At 37.1% G+C, this 27,106-nt stretch overlaps 2 protein-coding genes across 6 annotated transcripts in view; one reads left to right on the forward strand and one right to left on the reverse strand.

Moving 5' to 3' along the window:
• Nucleotides 1-27,106, reverse strand: part of LOC134750242 (flotillin-2) — a 470,025-nt gene that overhangs the window by 271,982 nt on the left and 170,937 nt on the right. The gene's annotated exons all lie outside the window — the stretch shown is intronic.
• LOC134750173 (uncharacterized) overlaps nucleotides 3,691-27,106 on the forward strand; it is a 34,315-nt gene continuing 10,899 nt past the window's right edge. Inside the window, exon 1 of one of the 2 annotated variants that reach the window (XM_063685297.1) lies at nucleotides 3,691-3,850. The gene's annotated coding sequence lies outside the window, so the exon portion shown is untranslated. Of the gene's footprint in view, nucleotides 3,851-21,405; nucleotides 21,705-27,106 lie in introns of those variants that run through there. The other variant, XM_063685296.1, reaches the window with a different exon arrangement.

The following is a 27,106-nucleotide window of genomic DNA, read 5'->3' on the forward strand; positions in this document are numbered from 1 at the left end:
AACGTTAACATAGTCCAATTAAATTAACGCACAGGAATAACGTACTAAAGATAAAAAATAAGAATTGCTCATTAGGTAAGTAAAAACTAACACTAACACATACATAAAACATACGATTTATTACCCTACGTTAACATAAGATGCGTTGTGAAGTCCAGTGTGAAGTAATACATGTGCAATATAAACTGCATTATGCATTCGAATAATCCATAATTATTTACGTACCACTCGACAAACGTATTGGACAAACCTGAGTAAATACAGAAATGCCTATATGAAGCATAATATTTGCTCGCTACCTTGTTCGGAAAGGCGAAAGAGCCATAACTCTTCTTTTTGCTTTACAATATTACAATAACTCTTTCCTAGATTTTTAAAACTGCCGTTCCGCTGTTTACCGCTGTAATTAAGGACCTTTCTAGGGATATTATACGGGCTTGAGTGGACCTTGTTATATCATATCACCAAGTACATCCAAAAAAGTACCCGCGTATTATCTAGATTGCTCTTAGCAATTCTTCAAGCTACATCAGACAAAGGTAAATTTTATTAATAGTAATAGTAATAATGATGTGATGTGATGGTTCTACGGGATAACCTGACATACTTGAAAGACAGCCTACAAACACGCTGGACGACGTGAAACAGAACTGTAAAGGGGCCCACAGACTATCAGTACGCCGCCGCCGGACGATATCGGCCTGTCAGTTGTTCGGAGCTGTCAAATTTTTGTTCTAACTGACAGGCCGATATCGTCCGGCGGACTGATAGTCAGTGGGCCCCTTAAGTCTACGCTACCGATAAACGATTGCGTTTGAATGCCGCATAACATCAACATAACAATATGGTACGTAAACATTCAATAAACAATATTGATGTGGACTTAACATGATCACTTATGGACTAAGCAGTTTTCTTGTGTAACGCGCGGTTAAAGAAAATGTGGCTACAATTCTTTTCTGAAGATGTAATATCATAATAATGATATTATCATCCATAACACCATCCTGACCATGTTCGCTGAACGCGCGGACTGCCCCATGACTAAACACTGGGTACAAATCATCACTGGCCAAACAAAGTGATGATTTTTACCTAGTGTCGATTCGTAATTTATTTAGTAAGTAATTAATTAATGTACATATATATAAAAAGCATGTTTGTAGGGTTAATAATGATAGGGTTAATATTGTATAATTTGAATTTTAAATTTTTATTAATGTTATTATTCATTTTTTTTTTCTATTTTTCTTTTTGTAATGTGCATAAATATGGGTATGTAAGACCTGAAATAAATGATTTTTATTTTTATTTTATTTTTTATTATGATTTTGGAAATTTCGGCCTTTACTTTTTAAAGGAGGGAATTCATATACATCAATTTAAATCAGTTACTTTAATCGTGTTTTATACAGCACTGCTACAAGTCATCCCTTAATGTTACACCTAGAAAAAAAATTTTTTTTTTTTTGTTTTTTTTTTTTTTTGATTTGTTAAACTAACACTTGAATATACACATATAATATACATATTATTGTCCCGTATGTTACAATACAAGCAGGAAACCGAACTAAACAACCGTGCTAATCAATTACAGGACACACTAGTAAATTTAAATTCACCTTAAGCCTTAATGTACGTAGGAAATAAAGCGCACCGACATTCTGTCCGGACCACTTAACTTGCCTGTCTGTCACATTAGCCAGACCAGCATTTCCTGACGTAGAAACCCGCTCTGTATACTAAAATCTACATGTACGACTTACGGGCTTGGTTCACTGTCCCGTAGTGATACGGGAACAAGTTTAAGTTATCACACAGTATGAGAGATCTTCAACCTGTGAATCCTCTATATAGGTAATATAGAGTCTATATCCACCAAATTTAAATCTTAAGCATCCATTCGCTCGATTAAATGCAAAGTCAAAATAGCAGACTGGCGCCGTATCACATAATACTTTGCGAATTATTTTTATCATAACGCGCGAATATTCGTTCGTAAATACAATGGACCCCAAGGAATCGCAAATATTTATATTATGTTCGTTCGTATCTTTGTAAAAGCTGGAGCGGTGGAATGTGGAAGATCCAAGACCCTAAACAAATCAATAAACCAATTATCCAAGCTATGTTTAGGTAAATTGATTGATGAAGATTGCGACAATACTTGAAGGATAAACACGCACGATGAGGCCATGAACTCTTTATGATTTTAGTCATTGTACGATTTTTGGATAGGTTAACACACGATTTTATAGATTTTAATTATTACATTTTGTTGCTATTATATTTTGTTTATTGAAATAACTATAAATGGCATTATCGAGTTATTGTACCTAAAGCCGTTTAAGATTTTCTATATATTTATCGCGACCAGCAACAGCCATAAGATCATGACAACAAGCAATGGAGAACCATGAACATGTTTTCAATGAAAGTGCAAGTGTTTTTCAAGAATGCCACTGCAAACAGCACTCGCTCGTGCCTAATGTCAATGTAATCTATTTCCAACAAATCTGTACAATTTACAGCCGTGAACGAATTACACGTCTCACGCAATGAATCACTTTTCGAGATACAAATCTGTTTTATGAACGTACGCACCTGATCAGAATCTGTAGAATTGCTTCGCTTTCTATCTACAGGCGAATGTATTTCTGGTTAGGAGGCCTAGCCAAGATGACAATCGTTGATAGGAAACGTCAACTCAATCATATTCATATATTCATATTCTTAATAATATCATATTCATATACATAATAATATCATATTCATATATTCATATTCATAATTATATCATATTCATAATACTACTATTATTTACTTATTAACTCGAAGGGTTAACGTCTTCTAAATAGTCCGATATTTTATAATATCCCTTTTTCACAACTTTCGTTTGATTTAAATTAATTTAATGGCAAAATTTGAATATCTAAGTGTACGGCCTGAGTGGACCATCTAAACGATTTTGTTTATTCACAATAGCATCTAAACTATCATCTGACAAAGTATCAAGCGAGAGGCGATGATTACATTTTTTTAGGTGTTTAGGTGGCTGCCATTCCTCAACCCTCCAACGGAGCGGTAGCTGACGTTCACGTTCAGCCGTTAACCACTATACGAGTTTTCGCCCGGGAGGCGATTGGTCATGGAAATCTGTTCCTGGCCCGCGGTCTATTAATAGATACTGACATTGTAACGTTTAACGTAGCCTAACATTAATCTATAATGTAGGAAAAGGAAGAAAAACAATTAAATTGCCATAGGTATAATTAAAAAAAAAAAACAAAAGAAATAGACAGGTCGTAAGTTCGAAGCCTACTGAGTGGGCAAAATTTACTTACTTCAGATGCAAACACTGACAGATAAGCTAAATCGAAATCGAAATTAATTCGTTACTTCAAAGTGCTGAAGAAATAAACTTCGTACTAGCTAGTAATTCATTCATTCATTCATTCATTTATTCCTTCATAAAACATAGTTTTACATGTCAAATACAGTATTTCATATTTACAACTATTTACATCTAAGTTACATAGCAAAACACATCAGTATGAATGATATTAATGTTAATCTAAGTCTTATTTAACATTATAAAATCTTAGCTGCATTTCGCAATTCGAAAAGGTTAGTCGCATGCACTTCCAGCATCAAGGGTTGTTAGTTGGTTTGGTGGTAGTAGGAGAGACGGCGAGTGCGCGTGCGCAGTGGAGCGCCAGCGCGAGCGCCGACGCGTCGCCGCGCGTATGTTACTCTCGATTTCCGCAGGTGAAAATATGTGCATGCGTTCAATTTGTTAACAAACAAACATACACTGTTCTTAAGGATTGATCTGAGCTTGCTTTTACTGGTGAGTATCTTTAGTACTAAATAAGTGTAGAAATATCGGTGTAGAAGAAGATTAAAGAATCTTCAAAGTGATAATTTCTCCGGTGATTTTTATTTAAATAGGTGCTACTTTTGTTTCTATTCATTAGAAAAATGTTAAGTAAATTAAGGACTAACAGTATTTTTTTTAAGTATGTTGATACTTTTGAGATAGGGAAATACGATATGTATGACATAAAAAGTATCTTACAGGTAAGCTAATGTTAACTATTGGGTTAATTTTATACCATACTGTGTTAAATTCAACAAATTTTCAGTTTTCGCTCTCGTACCTCTATGAAAGCAATTTACAAATAAAAATACATTTCAATACATATTAGTAACCATATTGGATGTTATTATAACATAATAAATTAGATAATCACTGTTAATATGAATTTCTATACTTAATTTACCACTTTAGACTTGAATATTAATTCGATTGATTCAGTTTCTCTATTAGATATATCCATTTTTAGGGATCCACAGCCAAAACTAGTAAAATATAAACCATTTTACCTATTCATTGTTAATAAAAAACATGTAAACAAGTTAAGACATAAAATCCATTGGTCTTATTATTATACCGCGTAACCATAAATGTTTAAATGAACGAAATCCAATTTAAAAGAAAACATTTGAATATTAACCGTAATAATGTTTGACAGTAAGTATGATGAAATAGAAAAGTATGTTAATTATGTGTTATGTATGTTGAGTATGTTAATTTCGCATGTTAAGTAACCCCAGAATAAACAACCGTAGTCACATGTCACATTTAAGTTTTGTCTAATTTATATCGGCAAGTTACATAGTTTTATAGGTTACTGTTTGGTTTTAGGGTTCCGTACCCAAAAAGTAAAAACGGGACCCTATTACTAATAAGACTCCGCTGTCCGTCTGTCTGTCAGCAGGCTGTATCTCATGAACCGTGATAGCTAGACAGTTGAAATTTTCACAGATGATGTATTTCTGTTGCCGCTATAACAAAAAATACTAAAAAGTACGGAACCCTCGGTGGGCGAGTCCGACTCGCAATTGGCCGGTTATTTATTTTTTTAAATATCGGCAAGTTACATATTAGTTTTATAGGTTACTGTTTGTGTTTTCAAAATAACTTGAAACGAATTCATCTAGTCCCAAAATATCTAGGAACGCCATACCTATTGTACAAAGCTTTAGTTCGATTTAGGGAAATGCGTAAATGGGTCGTAGTAAGTTTTCCATGAGGTTCCTCGGACGTTGAAATTAATTTAGTTGGACACTAATAGACCGACCCAGATCTGTACCGTGTAGACACAATGAGAAAAATTAATTAACAAACACAACACCGGTTAAGTTTCGAAAGATGAACTCCAATACGCATCTGATGGTCACGCCCGCGCTTTACAATGATACGTTACAAATAATTTAACACTTAGCAATGCCCAATTAAAATGAATATTATTTAATAACTAGGTACGCTGAACGCACTCGGCTAAAAGCAACGCGCACTTCCTGATTACGAAGATTACGCCGCCGTTAGGCGAATAATCGTAGTGGAGTTTTTTAAACTTATATGTGCTTAATGCCTTTGTATTCTGGGTTAAGTGGACGCATATAATAGACAGTAGCCCTGGGCACGGTAAACCCGTGTTATGTTATGACGACGTTGCGGTTACCGCAGAACATAACCCGATTACCAATGATACACTTTCGTTGCCATAAATTCATCACATAAGCGTCGTGTATGCATCCGATGTCGGTCATCATAAGGAGTAACATTTGGGTTATTTGTCCCAAACAATGTCATTAGGTACTCGTATTATGCGTGATGTTGTAAAAGATCCATCGACAATGCAAAACGGTTACATAAGTGGTGCAAGAAAAATTATCTAGTTCAATATTCAGATCCCCTCAGCATCTATGCAGACTATGCAGCATTGTACAGAAAATTAAAAAATTAAACATTAAAGCTGTGTACAAGCATTTTATTTGTCAACCAGGAACGTTATATAAAACTTTGTCATAAAATGGTGCTACATTAAAATCGAAATACATTGAATTTGTATATCAAGCAAGTATATGTAGATTTGTGGGTATCTCGTGTATAAAGTTTCGCAACTTTAACGGATTTGTTCATATCTTCAATATTTCCAGCGTCATCAATGTCATCATGCATGCCAATTATATTACCGTGAAGCGAAAATTAAACGTAACAAGAACATATTTTTGCTCGTCGAGGTTAACAAAGTCATTAGAATCACCGGCTGTATAGTGTTTGGTTCAAGTAAGGAAAAATTAGCATTAAAAATGCACTTTATCTATCGTCATTGTAATTTATTTTGCGTAAAACTGCATTTAGATCTTAACAGGCGCGATGGTCTGAAACCATAAAGACATCTTTATACTAGTTTAGTGAGATACTGTCCTATTCTAAAACCCATAGAGGCAAATAGTTATCCATATTTTGCGGTGAACGTTTGCCATCTGATGGGAAGATGGGACGTGCTAATATGATAAACAGATTAAAAAGAAATTACAGCTGCAGGCGTATTATGGATGGCTTTATCCACGTGATAAAATAAGTGTCACTTTTTATCATCACGCGATAGAAAGAGACGGACACTGTCGTTATCACGCTGTCACGTAGATCATAGACACATACGATCATCATACTTGATACTGGAGTAAGTAATTTTATTACTAAAAACCTGTATAGTGAAAAATCTCTCAATGTGACAAGATTACGAACGTTCCGCCAAATCGCAACAAGGCTTAAAAATAATGATATTCCATTAATCTCTATTGTGCAACGTGTGTAACACCGGTGTGCACTTTTATGTGCACACGGATGGTTAACCAGTTATATCCATATTCAAATTAATAGTTGAATATACATAGTACGTATAACTTAATAGTAATAGTAACACATGTAATGCCTATTAACACACTTATAACGAAAAATACAATGTCATGAATTAGTCAATTTAATAAGTTATCGTTATACATATATTATGTCATCTGTATATACAAAATTAGACAGTTAAGTTGGAAATTGTTGTTAGTAATAGGGATACACTGTGTTTGTTAACAACGGGTTAATACAGTGTGTAAATTCAATAAGGGCGAAGGGCTGGGCTGGTCATGTCTGCCGCATGCCGAATGACTCAAGATAACCACGGAGTGGGGTGTGTACTCTCTCTTCCGAAAATAGTTTTTTCCAGATCGCAATCTTTGCAATTCGCAATTTTTACCATTTTATTTTTTCTCAATAGCTTCCTTTCCCGAAAGCATTTCTAACGAACCACACCACAATTATCGCGATAATTATCAAAGACTATAATTATCTGGATAATTTCGAACCCTGATCAATCGATTCTCAAACATAACATCAATGTTTTTGCACCCATAAAATTTGTAGCGCTCATGTAAAATATTCTGTTAAAATCTCACGCAAAATTCAAAATGGTCCCGATTCACCCCGGTTAACGGTATCTTAAGCGTTTCTTTTAAAATGCGACTGAATATTAATATTGCGAGACGACATAGACTACTTTCGAGGTTACATAAAATGTAGAAGAGTAAGAAATTGGGTCTCAATAATAATCGGAGCGGCGGCGAAACATATATATAGTCTGCATATCTAAGATAACTAACTATACATGCACAACTATATACTTATTTGTATAATGAAATACTGTTGTAAATCTTACAACCAATAATCAATAGAACCGCTACGCGTATTCCACCGGTTTTCAACGAGATTGTACGAGGAATAATAGGAAAGAGTTCGCAGGCTCTTGAATCATTACATTTCCGCTTATTCAATACATTTCTCAGGGCGGCTGACATAACTGTAAGTAACGAAGTGACTGCTTCACACAGGCAGGGGCGCTAATTTCCAAACCATTCGCTATAGCGAACGCAGCGTAAAAGAACTCTGTTGTTCTTAGGCCTGATTTCCTCCTCCTACGCTGAAGTCGGTCGCTGACGTCGGTCGAGCGTACCGTCGGAAGAAAAATCTGCCGCGGACGTCAGCGTCGCTGTGCGGGGGCTAGAGATGGGTAGTGAGTAAATACTCAAGAGTAAATACCGAGTAAATACTCAGTATTTACTCAATTTACCCGTATTTACTCGTTTATACCCAATTTGGTGGGTATAAACTATTTAGAGTGCTGAGACTGCTGACAGGGTATAGAAATCTGAAATAAAGGTGTATTTTGTACTGGATTTAGTAGTCCAATTAGTAAAAAATATTTTTAAGAGGGGCGTTCCATACATGTAACTAAGTGTCACAATAAAAAAAATCTGAAACCACCAACGTGTGGCACATCGTTAAATTGGTCTTTAAAAATAACTTCAAAGTTATTATGCACTTTTTTCGATAAATTTAATACTTTTGGGAAAAAACCGTTTCCAAAGGCCAAAATAATGTTCATCCCTCTATAACTTTTGGAACAAAGTTTAATAAAATATGAAAAAATATCGGGAGAGTAGACCCTAGAAAATACTTTGAGAAACAAAAACTTTGAACATGATCGGTTGGGTCATTTTTGAGTTTTCATTAAAAAACTTATTATAAAAGGACGTAAGTGCCGCGTCAACACGTACTTTTGCGTGTACGGGGATTCAGGATTCTAAAAGGCGGACCTGTGGATTCTATTCCAGTCCTCAGTCACTTATTTTAATGGGAGAGTGGAACCCAGCGTGGAACGACGCTTTCTAAGCAGCAGTTGACCGCAACTAGAGGGTAGTTAGTAAAAACCCACCAAATATTTACCTAAAAACCAGTATTTGCCGTATACCGTAACTATGTAGTTAGTGTGGTTAAAATATGATTTTACTATAGTCGTTAGTTTTCAGGCTGGCCCTTTTGGTTAACTCTTTGTCTATTGTAAGTAAAACCGCACGTGCTACTACCTGCAAAACAAGATTCGTAACTTTGACCGCGTAAACTATACGGCTATACTATGTATAGTCGTTAATTTTCAAGCTGGCCCTTGCAGCTAACTCATTGTCTATTGTAAGTAAAACCGCACGTGCTACCCACTCAATAAAAAATGGTTCGGTCAATTTAACCGGTTATTGAATTACAATTTCTATGGAACTTGCAATAAGATTCAAAATTAACTACAGAAAAATTGCGAGGCTGTGTGGGGTCCCTCTACGGTTACTGAGTTTCGGCGAGTCGAACGCTAAAATATGTCAACGAGATGCGTAACAAAGGCGCACACCAAGACGCGTAGAGAATTCGAGAATTTGAGGGAATTCGGAGTGGCAGCGGAGGGTAAGGGAGACGGAGTGGTGGCAGTGTCGCTGGACATCGCCAACGCGTTCGGCTCCCTCCCCTACACGGTAATCGCGGAGGCACTCCGCTACCATGGAGTGCCGCATTACCTAAGGCGCGTAGTAGAGCACTACCTGACGGGGCGGGTGGTGCACTACGAGCGGAGGGGGGTTAGGGGTGTGAGGGCCATGGAGTGAGGGGTTCCGCAGGGGTCTGTCCTTGGTTCCGATCTGTCGTTGGATCCGAGGTTCCACAGGAGGGGCCTGTGGAACCTCGGATACGATTGGGTAATCCGGGGGGTCCAGCTTCCGCGCATGGTCACCATGTGTTATGCGGATGACACACTGGTGGCCGTGCGAGGAAAGGAGCTGGAGGAGGTGCTCAGGCGGGCGGCGGTAGCGACCGAGCTCACGGTCCACCGCATAGGCCTCCTCGGGCTACAGGTCTCACTGCCGAAAACCGAGGCCATGGTCCTCGGTGAACCAAGGGGCTGGGGGCGGCTGCCGGCAAGCACCGCTGTAAGGGTTAGGGGCGAATCTGTCCAGATCAGGACCCACTTTAAGTACTTGGGACTTGTCCTGGACAGAAGGTGGACCTTTAAGGAGCACTTCACGAGAATGGCTCCTCGTCCCGTGGGTGCTGCCTCGGCTCTGGGCCGCCTACTACCCAACCTAGGGGGGCCGAATGCCCCATGCAGACGGCTGTATGCGGGGGTCGTCCGGAGTACGGCGCTCTACGGAGCCCCAATCTGGGCCGGACGACTCACGGAGGCCACGAAGGCGCTGCTCCGCCAGCCGCAGAGGATGGTGGCCCAGAGGATGGTGAGGGCCTACCGCACCACCTCTCATGCAGCGGCGTGCCTCCTTGCCGGCACGCCGCCGTGGGAGCTGGACGCGGAGGTGTTGGCGGAGGGGCACGAGCTGAGGGCGGAGGCCAGGAGGCGTGACGAGCCCCTAGACACGGAGGAGGCCGAAAGGATGGCGCAGGCAGCCGCGGAGCGCCTACGAGCGTGATCTATCCTCCCGGTGATGAATGAGTGGGTGGACAGGAGGAGGGGGGCCCTGACCTATAGGGTGACGCAGGTAGTGTCCGGACACGGCTGCTTCGGACACTACCTGTTTAGAATTAAGAGGGAGCCGCGGCCCCAGTGCCACGAATGTGGCGCGGTGGACGACACGGCCCAGCATACTCTGGAAGAGTGCAATCGCTGGGCCGTGGAAAGAGCTGCCCTCAGGGCGGCAACAGGGGTGGTGGACCTGTCGCTGCACAGCATCATAGCGGCGATGCTGAGCAGCGATAGGAATTGGGAAGCGGTGGCCTCCTGCGAACAAGTCATGTTGCAGAAGGAGGAGGCGGAGAGGGGGCGCGAAGCTGATCCTGACGCCCTGCGTCTCCAACGCAGGCGGCGGGGTCGAGGGCAAAGAGTGTATGTTCGCCTCGACAGCAAAATCGTTTTGACAGTTCGAAAAAAGAAACTGATTTGACAAGTAGTCAAATACCCTATTAGAATTATATGCCAATGACCGAACCTTTTTTGCAGGTAGTAGCACGTGCGGTTTTACTTACAATAGACAAAGAGTTAGCCGTAAGAACTACTATACATACTATGTAACAATCGCCGCGCTATCTGGTAAGAGCTATAATATTATAAAGTATTTTTGTCGCAGTTTTATTTTAATAAACAACTGGTTAAAAACTGTATAATATGTGAATCAGCTTGCAACATGCACTTATCTAGAACGCAAGTAATTAAGTAACTTTGTAAGTAATTAAGTATCTTCTTATTTAAAACAAAATTGTTAACTATACTTTATTACGTCTATATCCGCTAAATTCCAAATGACCTCTCACTGATAATCACCTTTTTGCCGAAAACTAAGCGTAATAAGCTTCTTATAACATAAATATCATTAATACACGTTAACACAATTAAATAAAAACCAATTTAGTACTTAAATCTCACCAAAATATTGAAATTTTGTTAATAATCGTTTTTACTCACCAAAATGAGTAAATACGAGTATTTACTGTATGCTTTGAGTAAATACCGAGTAAATACTCAGTATTTACTCACCCCTACCCATCTCTAGCGGGGGCCCATAGAACATTGTGTTAATTCGTACGCTCGACCGACGTCAGCGATCGATGTTAGCGTAGGAGGAAATCAAGCCTTAGTAATTTCTGCTGAAATCAGAACAGTCTTTTTTTGTATATAATTGTAATTGTTACTGGTACAATAATTAGACTAAATCGAGATAAATACTTGTCAATAAATTATAATTTCAATAAGATTTTACGACGACAAAAAAATCGTATAAAAACATATTCATAGTATTCATACACAAAATATAACATACGCTCACAGTTCCTACGTACGTACACATTAATTGAGTTAAAATTCGTAATAAATATAAAACTCGATCCTAGTTTCAAATGAACGGCCGACCTTTTTTTTAGCGATTTTCCGATTGGCTCTAGTCGCATCTGATGGAAAAAATGCTTGATTTGGACATTTTGGACTAAACGGAAGCCACAAATAAAATAATATTTACCTGTATGCAGTTATAAGATTTACGACCCCAATCATGTCACGTTTAAAAAACTATTAATTAAAATGATAGATCGATTTTTTAAACGCTCCGTTCCAAATCAAATTACACCTCCTCGGTATTTATCTTGTGTAACTAAATAATTAGTAGGTAACAGAAGTCGTTCTTTTTTAAATTAAGTATTAATCGCATTCACGGCAGCCAAACATTTTCGTTACATGTATAGCAGATTAAAACTGTAACTGTGTCGCCTTCGCTGGTGCGGCCACATCTTGCAAAAACTATCATATTATTTATTTATTTTAAACTTAATGCACATCAAGAAAAAGTACAAATGGCGGACTTAATGCCTCATGACAGTCTCTACCAGTCAACCATAGGGGCAAACAGAAAAATGACATGGTAGCAGTGAGAAGCGTTTAAAAACAATCAAGTAATACATAAGACTATACCTACCTTATCTAGATATTACGTGAGTAACTGCATGTGGCTAATGCCGCCTTGGTCTGGGCACGGAAATTTCTACAGGAAAGTTCCGGCTGCATGTTGCGAGGGATGACAAGCGTGCCAATGGTTTTATAGAAGAGGATGCAGCGCACTGTGCGAAGTTGAGTAAAAAGTCGGAAAGCAGATCTTGGTCTTCGAAATAGCGACTAACCACAAGCTAAGATAAACGTACTAATACGAGAAGAGTGGCGGACCTTGCACAAGTAACACCGCGACGCAGGTTACGCAATCCGCCTTGTTGCTATGCAGGGGCGGCCGGCGAGAATTATACTATATAGATTGCCTACAAATAAATATTCAGTTGCAACATGGCATTCGCAATTAGCTAAGCCCACGTATATGTATTATGTACTTAGAAGGCACGAAAGTATCGAATAGATGCTAAAGACGCAAATTTAGTATCTGATGCGAAAACAGCTCTTATTTATATGGAATTACATTCCAAGGTCAAAATGAATAATGTTATCTTATACAGATCTAGGTAATTAGTGATTTTATAATGTAATTTATAGAAGTATATTCATTATTTATTTATTTAAACTTTATTGCACAGTAAAAGTTGTACAAAAGGCGAACTTAATGCCTGAATGCATTCTCTATCAGTTAACCTTTGGGCCAAACAGAGATCAAATATAAGTATAATACTTAAAGCACAACGAGGTCATAACCAGATTTACACGCCATACAACTTAAGACGTAAAAAAAAAAGAAATTCGTACTGAATTCCATTCCAATATTATATTTCACTCAACCGTTTGGATGGTGTACTTCCTTTTTGGCGAAATTTATTTGAATTCGAAATGAAAATGACGTACTAGGTTGGGTTAGGTTAGGTTGGATTATGTAAATTTGCGAAATGAAATTTCGCCCACAACTAAAAATATGGGATAAATAGTTTGGGAACTGAAAGTTTGTCAAGTAATTTTCGCCGAAACATCAGTAAACCCGTTTGGATACGTTCGGCTTGAACTTCATACTTTGTGCCGCGACCACAGACAACATAATTAATTATACATTACATCAAGAAGCTTATAGGTAAAGCACTGAATGTAGCAATAAATTTTAAGTCACTCTTCTGCCTTTTTCTTTAGGGTGATCCTGATCGATTAAGAGATAGAGCGTATGTAACCCTTCAAAGGCCTTAGAGCCAATCCTAAGTTCCTATACGCCTTCTTAAACATAAGGGTAGTGGTAGTGCTGTTTAAGTAATATCGAAAAATCTCCCGGTATGCCTGATAATAAAATATTAGCTTTTCGCGAGCTGAGTATCCGCATTATCCGCAACTCGACGTCATACATTCCGCCTATTTTGCGTGACTCTCTGAGGTAAATGATTAGGTACTACTGATGATGACTACTGATAGCATATCACCCGAAGATTTTAATCACATTTCTAGTCACTATGTGTAAATAAAATTACGACCACAGAGATAACGTGACTGGCTATGAAAATTGGCAATTATAGAGACCGCAAGCGTGCTGTCAATTAATGTACAATTTCGCAAAAAATATGTATCAATTTTTCTTCTTATTGCAATGAAATAAGGTACAAAAGTGTAGATATATTTTTGACGTCGGCTCTACTAGTATGTATAACCGACTAGCGCAAACAACTCGGCAAATTAACTTTCAATACCAAATTAAGCGTAATTGAATATAACACGATATGCGTAACATTGTACAGAAAGCTCCAAAAATATCTACTTTGCTAATGCACTAAAAAGTAAAAAAACCGGCCAAGTGCGAGTCGGACTCGCGCACGAAGGGTTCCGTACCATTACGGAAAAAAAAAGCAAAAAAATCACGTTTGTTGTATGGGAGCCCCATTTAAATATTTATATTATTCTGTTTTTAGTATTTTTTGTTATAGCGGTAACAGAAATACATCATCTGTGAAAATTTCAACTGTCTAGCTATCACGGTTCATGAGATACAGCCTGGTGACAGACAGACAGACAGACGGACAGCGGAGTCTTAAGTAATAGGGTCCCGTTTTTACCCTTTGGGTACGGAACCCTAAAAATGTGTTCACTCTTATTCAAATAAAGAACAAGTACAATTATAATAATATGACATTAGTCATAATACTCATAATTAAACTACATATATACCACAACGCTGATCGTTATGTAGTCACGCAAGACGCCATTCTTACCTGAAATCAAACAACTGTATGAAAATCTCAAAAATTACGGAGATAATATTCAAGACGTAATAGAAAATTATACGTGTACGCATTGCGTGAGCTATGTGGGTGGTAATATGATATTGTAGATATGTAAACAAGAAATGCGGACACATAGAATCAGGAAGTATCTTACCGATGCGTTATCCGACCTGGAAACAAAATCTGCTTTCTTTACAATGATGGTACATGGCGTAGCTTCCTGATGATAGTAGGAGACCGAAGTCTATGGAATTCTAGGTCACCTATTATTATACGCATGCAAGTTCTTGAACAGTCTAAATGGGGCTTATGATAAGACACACACATACTCTTACTACAGACGACACAAAGCGCCGGGCACACGCTTATTATAAATACCTTCGAATTATGAATGTTACACTTCATATTCGTTCTGTGCAGGACTGCGGCGCCGCCCTGACGGGTAGATATGGAAAACATGAGTAATCTGACAGTTTACAGCTCAAATAGTATGAATATGTCATCCTCTTAAAGTTTACAGGTTTCCCACCCCGTGCGTTGTCGTCGTTTTTCTTTCCCCTAGCACGTACTTCGCCAATATTAACCAACAATCATAAAAAATTTCATAAGTCATTCCCTGCCTGTCAACTTGGACTTGGTATGTACGCTTAGTACCTATATATATTTATTATTTTAAGGTGATGTGATGTCTAACCTAGGTAATTCGAACGCAGCTCTTCTTATTAATGATTTTTGGTCAAACCTTCGAGAGTAGAGCATATTTTTCGTTGTATCAAATCAATAATAAATGATGCAACTAAAACCGATTGATTGAATATTGATCAGGTTAGGAAGTGTGTCAGTTATATGGATATCGGTGAACCGTGAACCGACGTAGTTTTTTAAGCAAAACTCAAGGTCGTTAGAGGCCGTAGATGTCATTTGAATTTCGACTAACGCGAATCGAAAAATAAAACTGTGTCGGGATAACAGATACGACCACAAGTCACGTCATAATTTCCATAAATTATTAGTCTCGATTCGTTTTGTAACGATTGTCATTTGTTAAATCACATTTACAATCGGGTCGGGTCGGGGTATTCGCGATAAACCCAATTGTAAATTATAGTTGGTCAAACCAAATTGGCAGTAAATAAGAACAAAAAAAACTATACTCATCCTTTTCTTTTGGGTGCTAGTACTAGTGCAAGACAAAGATAGTATGATTATCTCTGTCTATGTTTAAAATAAGACAGCCCTTTGACAAACTATAAATGTGATTTAATATGTTTTCAAAGCGCGAAGGTTTTAAATGTTAAATTGTCATTTGGCTAGGCGCCTAGGCGAGGTTAGGTTTCGACTAAGAGAATCTTATTGGTGAAACAAATGCTACACAGTGTACCAGAAACCTAGAGTATGCACTACATCATAATTATTTCCCATCGTTTTTTCACGGAAACTTACGAACGTGTCTTGTATTTTAGTCAGTCTCGGTACAAAAAGTACAGAGGTTGACTGACGTAGGATGACAAATACGAACAATTACAAGAAAATACAAACAAAACAACAAAAATGGAAAACAATTATGCACTACATCTGTACAATTTTTAATTATCAGTTACTAACCGATGTTTTTCAAATATTTTCATTTAATTTACACTGATATTCGTACATATATGAAGTGAGATATTATAAATTAATTTTCAAAAACTAGATAACTAGCTTTTTACAACAAATGGCTCTTGTTGGTGGAGCAATTCTCATGTATAGTCAGCAAAACTTTTAGCTTAGCAACCTGCGCCATATTTTATGTGGTTTTGCTGACTGTACCTTGCTGTACCTACTTATTAACAGCTCGATACCTTTACGTCTTTTTTTATTTAGTAGATGTAAGTTCATCTTGGCTTCTCTTCTTGTACAAGTACATAATGTAACTTACCTTAATATAAAGGGCGTTGTCATTTTCATTCGTATGATGACAGTTCAGTACAGTATGTAAAAATTAGGTCTAATTAAATTCCGCAACAGGCGCGGGAGCATGTCAGGCTTTACCGCCTTACCTAATTGAATGAAATTTCATAGTTTCTCTTTTAAATCTGCACATGTACGGAATTCGGGCACAACCTTTAAGATTTCATGATAAAATTAAAATTATTCATAATATAATTTAATTTTCATAATCAGCAGTCCAATACGCAAGTTCAATAAGCATAGACACGCATTTCCATATCGATTGCATAATGGATCGGTACGAAGCATAGATCTTTCTCTGATTTCTCGGTGGAGCGCGACGCGAACGCAGGAACTCCGCACACGCAATCTTATGTGATAATTTAACATAAAAGGGTAATCAGCTTGTGACCTGCCGAGAGATGAACAGAAAAAAAGAATAAGGATTACGAATTCAGTATATACGATTACCAGATCTGATGTCTAATTTTTCGGGGTCCATACAAAATGTGTCAATTTTTCTTCACACAAGGGAATCGATGAATCATTTAGAAGTTCACACTAAAACGCTGGACTGTGTGTTTCATTCGCCCATATTTCGGGATATGGCCAAAATGTATATGGCCCAAATATACGTAAGTATAATGGTAAATAATATAAATATAATGCTAGTAACTAACTATACATATAATGCGCTTTTTTGTAAAATGTCCACATCTAGGTCTGGCAGAGTATAATTGAATTAATTGAGCTTACCAAAGAGGATATAATAGGATAGAGCGGTACTGACATAGTAAATTTTATAGCCACAGTAAATTCACCGCCATCTATCGACAGACGATTAAAACTGAAAATAAAAATATCAAAAATTTTATTTATATATGGATAATATTATTTTGACCCATGCTCTTTCACTGATATGCGTTAAAATTGTTAGATAACAAACGAAACCGTCAACGCCATCTATACGAGGTAGGCCAAAAGTAGTGGCGCCATCTGTTCGAGAATCAAATTTTCTTGATTTTCGAGGCACGTTTTTTCCTTAGAATGTATCCATCTATTACGGAGTTTTATCTATCTTTGAGCTCACGAAACTGTTTTTTGTTTTCACGATTTTTAATTAACTTTGTTTATTTTACTTTGAACTTATTTTAATACATTAATATAAAAAAAGTAAGTATATAACCTTTTTATAATGCAAGAAAATAATATTTTGACGATGTTTTTCATGTAAGACTGTTTCTCTAAACTGCTCTAAACCAAATAAATGTATTTTTTTTACTTTCTGTCACCAACGCCACCTATCGCTACTACGCAGAACAACGCAGTCAACCTAACATTTCCTTAAAAAAAACATGTTGGCAAACTTCAACTACTCGATGACAGATGGCAGCACATACATCGATCATGTTTAATCAAATCAAATAGTTACATTACATCAGATAAATACCTTTAAACTACCAATAATAAACTAGCTAATTGTAGTCGATAACAATATGTTAAATGTGGTTTGTTGATTTTCAATAAAAATGTTAGAAGACATTTGTAAGAATAAATGCTAATAGTTTATATGTCTTCTAAATATTTTTATCACTGCACCCACATGCCAGAATTTTTGTTATGCCTAATGATTGACTGGTAGAGAATGCGTGAAGGCATTAGTCCGCCATTTGTACTTATTTTTTATTGTGCAATAAAGTTTCAATAAATAAATAAACACGATCAATAAATAAATTACAACATCCTCAATAGATGGCAGTAGCTGCCTCTGTATTTAGCACATATAAATAGTAATTAATAATTAATTTTCTTAAGACATTATAATTACTAATTATTATGTCTTAAGAAAACGCAAGAATTTCATTTATTTTAAATTAGGAGGACACATGGATAAGAGATTCGTTAGGTCTTACACAACAGTTTTATTTTCTGGCGGTTTTTTACGAAATTCATCGATCTGGAAAAAAAAATTCGTGACGGGTTAAAATAAATCAAAAGGCAATTTAAGTACAAAAACTATTTCATACAAGTAAATAAGAAATGTTATTAAAATCTAATCCGTCCAAGACTAAGGCAACTATAACACACTTAGACACTATACGTGGCGCCATCTACCGTTCGATAGTCAATATAATTATGTTCTTTCTTAAATTAACGATGAGATCGCGGACCGGATTGTGCCAGTAGGACAAAGCAGAGTAATTTAAATGTTTTTTTATTTAATTAAAACATTTACCTGTCATTGTTTAGCAAAGGTTTGCGTAACATACGAGTATGTATTGCACCATTGCACCTACATAGTTAATTAGGTACCGTATTTGTTTTCTCACATGTATAAATTCCAAGCAGTCCAGCATGTTTAAAGCTGCATGGATTTAAAATTCTAATTGCAGTTCGAGGAGGAGGAGGAGGAATGTAATTATCAATCAACATGAACTTGTAAAATTATTAAATATTAAATTTTTATATGAAAGTTGTCAATAAATGAACACACGTGCTGCCATCTGCCGACAAGAAGTCTAACCAACGCGAAGACTTGAAATATTAATCGTGGAAATTAAATGTACTTATACTTACGTAGTAACTATTTATTAAACTGTGCTTATGCCTTTACACTAAACTAGCGTCTGCCCGCTGCCTCGTCTGCGTGGAATGATGATGATATTGATGATCGATAAAAGCTACCTTATGTCTATCCCTGAGTCAAACTATATCCATACCACGTTTCATCTAATTCCGTTCTGCGGTTTAAGCGTGAATAAGAGGTAACAGACAGACAGAGAGAGTTACTTTTTCTTCGTCTCCCCAAGTACAGCAACTATGTGTCCAACTATTTCGAGGATTCTACAGATAGGTGGCTCTAGGTGCTGTCCCACCGCCACCGGTGCTAAAATAGACGAAATGGCAGGGACGATAAAATGAACGAAGAGAATAGAATATAATAGTTTTTATTCGTAAACACACAAGACAAATAGACATACATAAAAAAGAACATAGCGAAAATAAAGTGTCACGAAATGGCCCCATCTCAGCATGCTGCTGGCGACTTCCAGCGCTGATCTTCCGATGAGACCATCAAGTGAGAAATAATCACGGAAGGTAACAGACAAAATGAAAGATACATAAAGGAAAGAAACATAAAATATGGCGAAAAATTTATTACATACAGTTTACACAAACTTTACAAAAAAGAGACACAACATGACGACATAAGTACATGACACTAAGTTAAAGTAAAAGAGGCGCCTGATCGGGAAAAGAAATGCAAGATCTCGGACGACCTAATAAAAAACCCCAGGGTCAGGGGTCAGCAACGCGCATGTGACGCTTAGGCATTGCAAGCTACCATAAGTTAGCTAGGCTACATTGACTGTGAGGCCATCCAGCGGACCGTAACCTTGTTTGTCACCAACCTGTCATCGTACGTAACTTCGGTTAATCGAAATGTAATGTTTGACTACCTACTCTTTGAACCTTTTAGTTTGGGTACAAAATTGAAGGAATTAGTAATGAAGACGCCATCATGTCGTTTACCCTCTGCCAAAAACACCGGAACAATTTTCAGACCATTTTATAAAAAACCGGACAAGTGCGAGTCGCACTAGCCCACCGAGGGTTCCGTACTTTTTAGTATTTGTTGTTATAGCGGCAACAGAAATAGATCATCTCTGAAAATTTCAACTGTCTAGCTATCACGGTTCATGAGATACAGCCTGGTGACAGACAAACGGACAGACAGACAGACAGACAGACAGACAGACGGACAGACGGACAGTGGAGTTAGTAATAGGGTCCCGTTTTTACCCTTTGGGTACGGAATCCTAAAAATTACTTCATTCATCGATTATTGACAGTCTTGCGATCGTATTTCGCGCCTAACGAGCTCCGTCAAAATGCCTGTATGTGCTGTTTATGGGTGTAAAAAGCGATCAAATACATAAATATACAAAAGGATGGAATGGAATATCATTTGACAGTTAAATATATTTTTGCTTTGATTATAGCATATTACAACTTAAAACGCTTTCAAGGAAACAAGGCATCTAGAATCGATTACAAAATAAGTTTGAAAAAAAAACGCATACCTACCTTCGTTCGCATCGTTTGACATATCAAACGTCACCTTATTTAATGTTAATAAGCTTTACTGTCCTTAAAATGTTGTATGAAATTACAAGCAAATATCAGCCTTCGTAATTTAAGTGCTGTAGGCGGGTGGGTCTACCTTAGTCCGAGCTTATTTCGAAGCATTTAAGGTTGAACATTTTATACTACGTATTGCAGTGTGCGTTAGACTAAAATAGTGCTGAGAGTGTAATTCATTACGGTAAAATATCGATGAGAAATGAAATATTCTTTTAAGATAAAATTATAGCATAACTTAAATAGTCTTCCTAGACGAGTGTGTACTCTCTCTACCGAAAATCGTTTTTTCCAGATCGCAATGTTTGCCATTCGCAATTTTTACCATTTTATTTTTTCTCAATAGCTTCCTTTCCCGAAAGCATTTCTATCCAATGTTTAGAAAACCCAACAGGAAAATAAACTACTGGAAAATAAAAAAATGGGAAAATATGAGACTGGTTAGAAAACGTAACAGGAAAATAAACTACTGGAAAATAAAATTAATGGGAAAATATGCGATTGGTTAGAAATGTTTTCGGGAAAGGAAGCTATTGAGAAAAAATAAAATGCTAAAAATTGCGAATGGCAAAAATTGCGATTTGGAAAAAACGATTTTTGGAAGAGAGAGTACACACTCCTAGGCATAATAGATACTTTAGAAGAGAAAATTGTGTCCGCATATAATTTTTACTGCATTAGTCTGCTAATTTAACTTAAGTGTTGTTGTATTGTTTTAGTATGGGTGCGTAGTAACGAGAGGAAAAGATGCATTTGTAGTTAGTTTCTGTATATGTGTGCTACCTCGTCCCCTTTGAAAAACGATAGAATTTTTTGTTAGAAAAGATGTTGCGATGCGTGCTCCATTACTAATTCCTTCAAGGGTACAAAACTAAACTTAACAAGCCTACGTGACCTGTCAGGTGATTCCAAAATCAAACTCAGAATAAATAATCGACGTGCAACTCTCTATTGGTATCTGTGCCGGCCGGCGGCACTCGCATTGGACCAAAGCGCGACCGCGCACGCGCTCTCCGGAACACTCGAACTTTCTATCGACGCATTCAGAATTCAAAAACTACTTTTTAAAAACAAAAATAAACTTTTTTTTTCGTCTGTGACATTTTTCAAAATTCGATCTGGATGTTTTTTTATGGGACCTATAAAAGTGAACGCATACAAATTTGGTGAAACGAAAGTGAATATTGGATAGTGGCATGCGATAAATTTAGTTTGGTTGCTCTCACGGTTTTATTTCCGGTCTTTAATTATTGGATGTAACAATGGACGCCAGGTAGGTGATACCATTTGATTCATTATTATGATCTGTCAGCTGTTTCTTGAGACCTTACTTTGCCGATTCTATTGTACTTATTAACAATTATCTTTAGAAATACAGATAGATTTTCAAGAGCAGGCTCCTAATGTCTAAATAAATATTAACAGATGAGCAAAAACATGCTAGTTCCTTTAAATCAACCTGTGACATCTACTGTACTCATGTGCCGCAGGTAGATAATAAGAATAGACATAATGATGACGGTTAAAATGAAGCAATTTGGTTTGTAACAATGCAATTGCATCAATGTACATTTGTACAAAAGCAGGTATCTACATACATTCACATGAACCGAAACTTATGTGCGTTCCTTATTTACTACTCACGCAATGAATTCTTCCAATTTTATCCAAGATAATCTTTAGGATTGCGAAATCTGATTAGGCCATTATTTCAAGTCATTTCTTTAATCATGGCAGATCACTCTTAAAATGTAGGTATGAAAACTTTATGTGTTGTCCTTTTCTGGAACCACTCGCGGCACTGTAACTTCTAAAGCCGTATTCACATTTGTCTGTCGTGTTGTGTCGTGTTGTGTTTTGACGGGCATCGGTTTCAGGTTTCATACATTTAATATGGTTGCGTTCACATTTCTCTGATTCATCAGGCATCAGACAGACATTAAAAATGTGAATGCGGCTTAATTTACCTACATTAAAGCCTATTTTAATGTTGTTTGGTGTTGTTGTATTTGGTGTTGTTGTATTTGGTGTTGTTGTTGTTGTGTATGTATGTTTCGAATAAAAGCATCCTTCATTCATAAAGAGTTAAAGAAGTTTCAGCCACACAAAAGCATAACGGTTAAAACCAGTTTATCCAGTTTCTCCATGCATGTGCTAAATAAGTTAAACATATTTCGTGATTTACCATTAATATTTATCGCATTAGGTAAAGATTGTAAATAATAATAACTTCCTAATTACGCGTAATTATTACCAAAGATAGATATAACTCCATAATAGATGGATACAGTCTAAGGAAAAAACGGGCCTCAAAAATCAAGAAAATTTGATTCTCGATCAGATGGCGCCACTACCTTTGGCCTACTCTCGGATAGATGGCGTTGACGGTTACTTTGTTATTTAACAATTTTAACGCATATCAGTGAAATAGCATGGGTCAAAATCTTATAAAAATAATTAATGCAAATAAAAAAATCATTTATCCATATATAAATACATATTATCGTATTTTTATAAATCTTCATTTTTAGTTTTAAAGTGTGGCGATAGATGGCAGTGAATTTACTTTGGTTACAAAATTTACTATGACAGTACCTCTCTATCCTATTATATCCTATTTGTTATTACATATACTAGTGATTGCCCTATTTAGAAATTATTAGCTATTCCAATTAGCTAATAAAACATAACGTAAAGGATGAAGTAGTAAAGTAATCAAAATAAGAATTAATGTTTTTAAATTGGATATACAATCAAGAGTAATGAAAACATTTTGTAGTCTCTAAAACTATGAGTATAGTCGTCCGTTTTGTAGCTGGCCCCGAACGACTAATCCTTTGTCTATTATTAAATAAAACCGCACGTGCTACCTGCAAAAAAAAAAGGTTCAGACATTGGCGGATAATTCTAATTGGCACCTGAGCGCGAGCTAGTCCAACGCTCAAAAAACCAGTTTAAGTGCGCACTCCGATAACGCGCCTTTGTTACGCATATCGATAACACATTTTATACTGGTTCTATAGCGTTCGACTCGCCGGCACTCAGTGTGTGGTCCCTACACAAGAAATCGCATTTTTTTTTATTAATTCATTTTAAACCTTATTGCAATCTCCATAGAGTGGTAATTCAATAACCGGTTAAAACGGCTCAACCATTTTTTGTATGCAGGCAAAGTGATGCAGGTAAGCAGCACGTGCGGTTTCACTTACAATAGACATAGAGTTATCCCTTAGGGGCCAGCTTTAAAGCTAATGACTTTTTTTTATACAGCAAGTTTGTAATTTTTATATTTGGAGTTTGTACTTTTGCGTTCCCTGAAACCAATGTTTTTTAACATTTAATCTTTTTACTATTATTTATTTATTCGTATCGCATTTACAGAGTAGCTTATTTATCTATTAGTACAATATCTAAATTCTTTACTCGTGAAGGCCTAGGGCGGGGACTAGGGCCTCTCCGACAATTTCCTTTATTAAATATTTTTACTGTTATGATGTAAATGTACTGAACAATTTCTAAGTCAGTATACTTAGGTAAAGGGGCCCACTGACTATCAGTCCGCCGGACGATATTGGCCTGTCACTTGTTCGGAACTGTCAAATTTTTGTTCTAACTGACGGGCCGATATCGTCCGGCGAACTGATAGTCAGTGGGCCCCTTTAGTATTATGCCATCGCAAAAAAACATCTGATTATGATTAGCCTAAATGTACGAGGCAGCCCAGCATGTATTGTTTGCAGTTTGGAAACTTGGTCCTTTCGTAAAATTTGTCCAGTCCACTTGCGGAATATGGCCAAATGTTCAAAACACCTTGTATACATATACAAATTAACCCTGTATTAAAATATAATAGCAATTTCCAATGGCCCGGAACCTCGCCTACGTGACTGTCAGTACACACGAGCCAGTGCAGGCAAGCTTTCGTTCATACATAGCTACTCATTCGCATATGTAGACTCATGCCTTTCTCCGGGTGGTCGAACATGTCCTCTTAGACTGACCAATCGCGACACAACGAAGTAGATAATTATAAAATGTCCAATCGGAAAATTAAGGATTTCCGCCGATTACGGACACTATTGTTTTATATCGTAGAATCATTAAAAAATTTAAGAAGATGGTCATGCTGAACTTCAGCTTGACAAAGTCAATGTTAATCCATTAATGTTAACGAGTCAAAATCAATCTGAACCTAATCCACAATAAGTTAAACTGTATGTATGAATACGTATGTACCTACCAGTCAACCAAAGCCAGTGCTAAAACATTAAATGACTTTAACGGTCAAGATTTAAAAAAATACATGATAATATAAGAAAAAATACAAAAAGGTGATGGTATAGGGTGGTAATTTTTGCCACATAATAATCCGAATGTATCCTATAAAATATAAATAGTTACAATGTAACGTCTTGTTAATTGATTTGAAGGGATAAGGATACCATTAGTCTATACTACACTAAGCATCCTCGAGCCATGAGCATCCCGACTTACCGGTTATTCCGGATTCCTTGACTCTTGACTTACATCCTGATTCCTGAATAGATCGGTACTCCTAACATTAAAAAAGGTCTGTGCGTTCTGCGTTTGTTTTGACGACTGTTTATGTACTGTACAGGTGTTTTTATTTTTTAGAACACAAACAGTCACATATACAAATGGATTTGTAGTGCAATGCAGTGTACTTAATAACGTCATACTTAAGAAACATAGACCTGGAGGTTCATTATAAGTATAAATACATAAGTATTAGTGCAAGATATGATATGGCAGCTCTTAATGTCTGCCAGACAAGAACCAATGTGCTTGATCGTGCTGAAGACAAATTAAATCGGTGATGCCACCTTTTTTATTATGTTTTTAAACTAACTGATTTAATTAAGGCGAAGCATATTAATCCACACATAACATTAATTTAGGTTCTTTTCTGTTGATCATAAATATATACATTAGATACTAACAAAGGCCAAGTTACCCAATCAGAACAACCATTTTCATTCTAAAAAACATTTTCCATTCTAATATTCGCACGCAATAATAACTGTGTAATTGTCGATTAAATTATTTCGCGAGATAACATTTAATCATCCTTGCTTTACATTAAGATGTAGGTATGCACTAAATGTAACCTTCAAGCTTCAAGGGTAAATTACAATATTTTTTACGAGATGAATCTGTATGCGCACGCAATACCTAATAACTAATTATCATTTTATATTCTAAGCACTTATAATTAAAGTGCTCGATTTCCGTTCGTGTCTGTAATAGCCAAATTGAGCATGAGATGAGTACTCAATGCTCATATCTAATCAAATTGGCACTTCCCGTGTTTGTCTTTGAGCGTTGCAAAATCTGCATAACAACAGGCACCATTACCGTAATGACGGATCCGAGACAGCTTTGAATGCCATTTCGTCACGCTACGTCGTCCCCGAAGTCGCTTAAGCGAATAATTTATTAAAATTGCATGCACTTAAGCTATGGTTTGTGGTTGCTTGTGAGTCTTGTGACCCTATATGCATTGACTTTGATTGTGCAGCCGGGCTAGAACATGATCGGCGCGACAGTATCTCGCGGTAAAATAGACTACCCGTCGCTCTTTTATTAACATAGTTAGAAAAATACGGGTAGTCGCGCCAATCATGTGCTAGGCCTATTGGAATCTTCGTGGCCGATTCCGTCATCGTTGACTGGGATGATAGACATCTTCTACCTTCGAATAATCTACGACTAGGTACGTCTAGGATACGTCTTTCCTTCATGTTTTTTTGTCTGTTACTGTAACATAGAGTAATAAATTGGGATGAAATCTTGTAGAAAACCTCTTTTTCTTGGATAATTATAGTCAAGTAATCACGTAACAGATTCAGTAGCAGAATTAAAGCCGCAGAAATGCATAGAAATGTTAACAACCCGAAAGAAAGACTTAATGTTAGCGCTTCTTGCTTGCTGACACTATACTTTCACTACAACATAGGGGGACCAGATACTTAAGTGCAAACAAACCATAATACATTACGACACGTTTTAGACCCGAGAGAAAATCGTCCTGCTACGTATTACATCATTTAATATTAATTACACTTTCGTAAGACATAACGTCACTGTTTGTTACATACCGATCACCAATGAGGGTTCAAATTGGTGGTGCAACGGCACCTAAAATGCAGTGAAAGAAATTGAGAGTGACGATCACAATTTGCGGTTACGCCACGGCACAGCTCGCGGTGGCTAGCTAAACGCTGAGTCCACAAAACAACCGAGCAATCCTCAGCTTTCCCTACGTGGGTTGACAAGAGCAAAGAGCAAATCGATCACTTACGTCAACCTTAGACGGCTGCGGCACTTGCAACGAATAATAAACTCTATAACGTTGACAGTAGGGGAACAAGAGGTGTAGCAAATGTTTGTAAGAGACGAGGTGTATCACATTGCACGTAGGCACTCCGTAACGAAGCCACCGTCCTACTTGGGGCAGCGGTGGGGTATTCCGTGTTGACCATGAATTTAATAGTGGTTAATGAAGGAGCAATTAGGTAAACTTGGCACAGATATTACGCGACTGGATCCATTGGGCCGGGTCAAGCGAGTCGGCTTCAAATCCATCATTACACTCATAAGCAAACGCAAGCGATTGAAGAATGAATGGTTACCCATTCGTTCTTCAATCGCTAT

Source organism: Cydia strobilella, chromosome 19 (genome assembly GCF_947568885.1).
Source record: "Cydia strobilella chromosome 19, ilCydStro3.1, whole genome shotgun sequence".
NCBI lineage: Eukaryota > Metazoa > Arthropoda > Insecta > Lepidoptera > Tortricidae > Cydia > Cydia strobilella.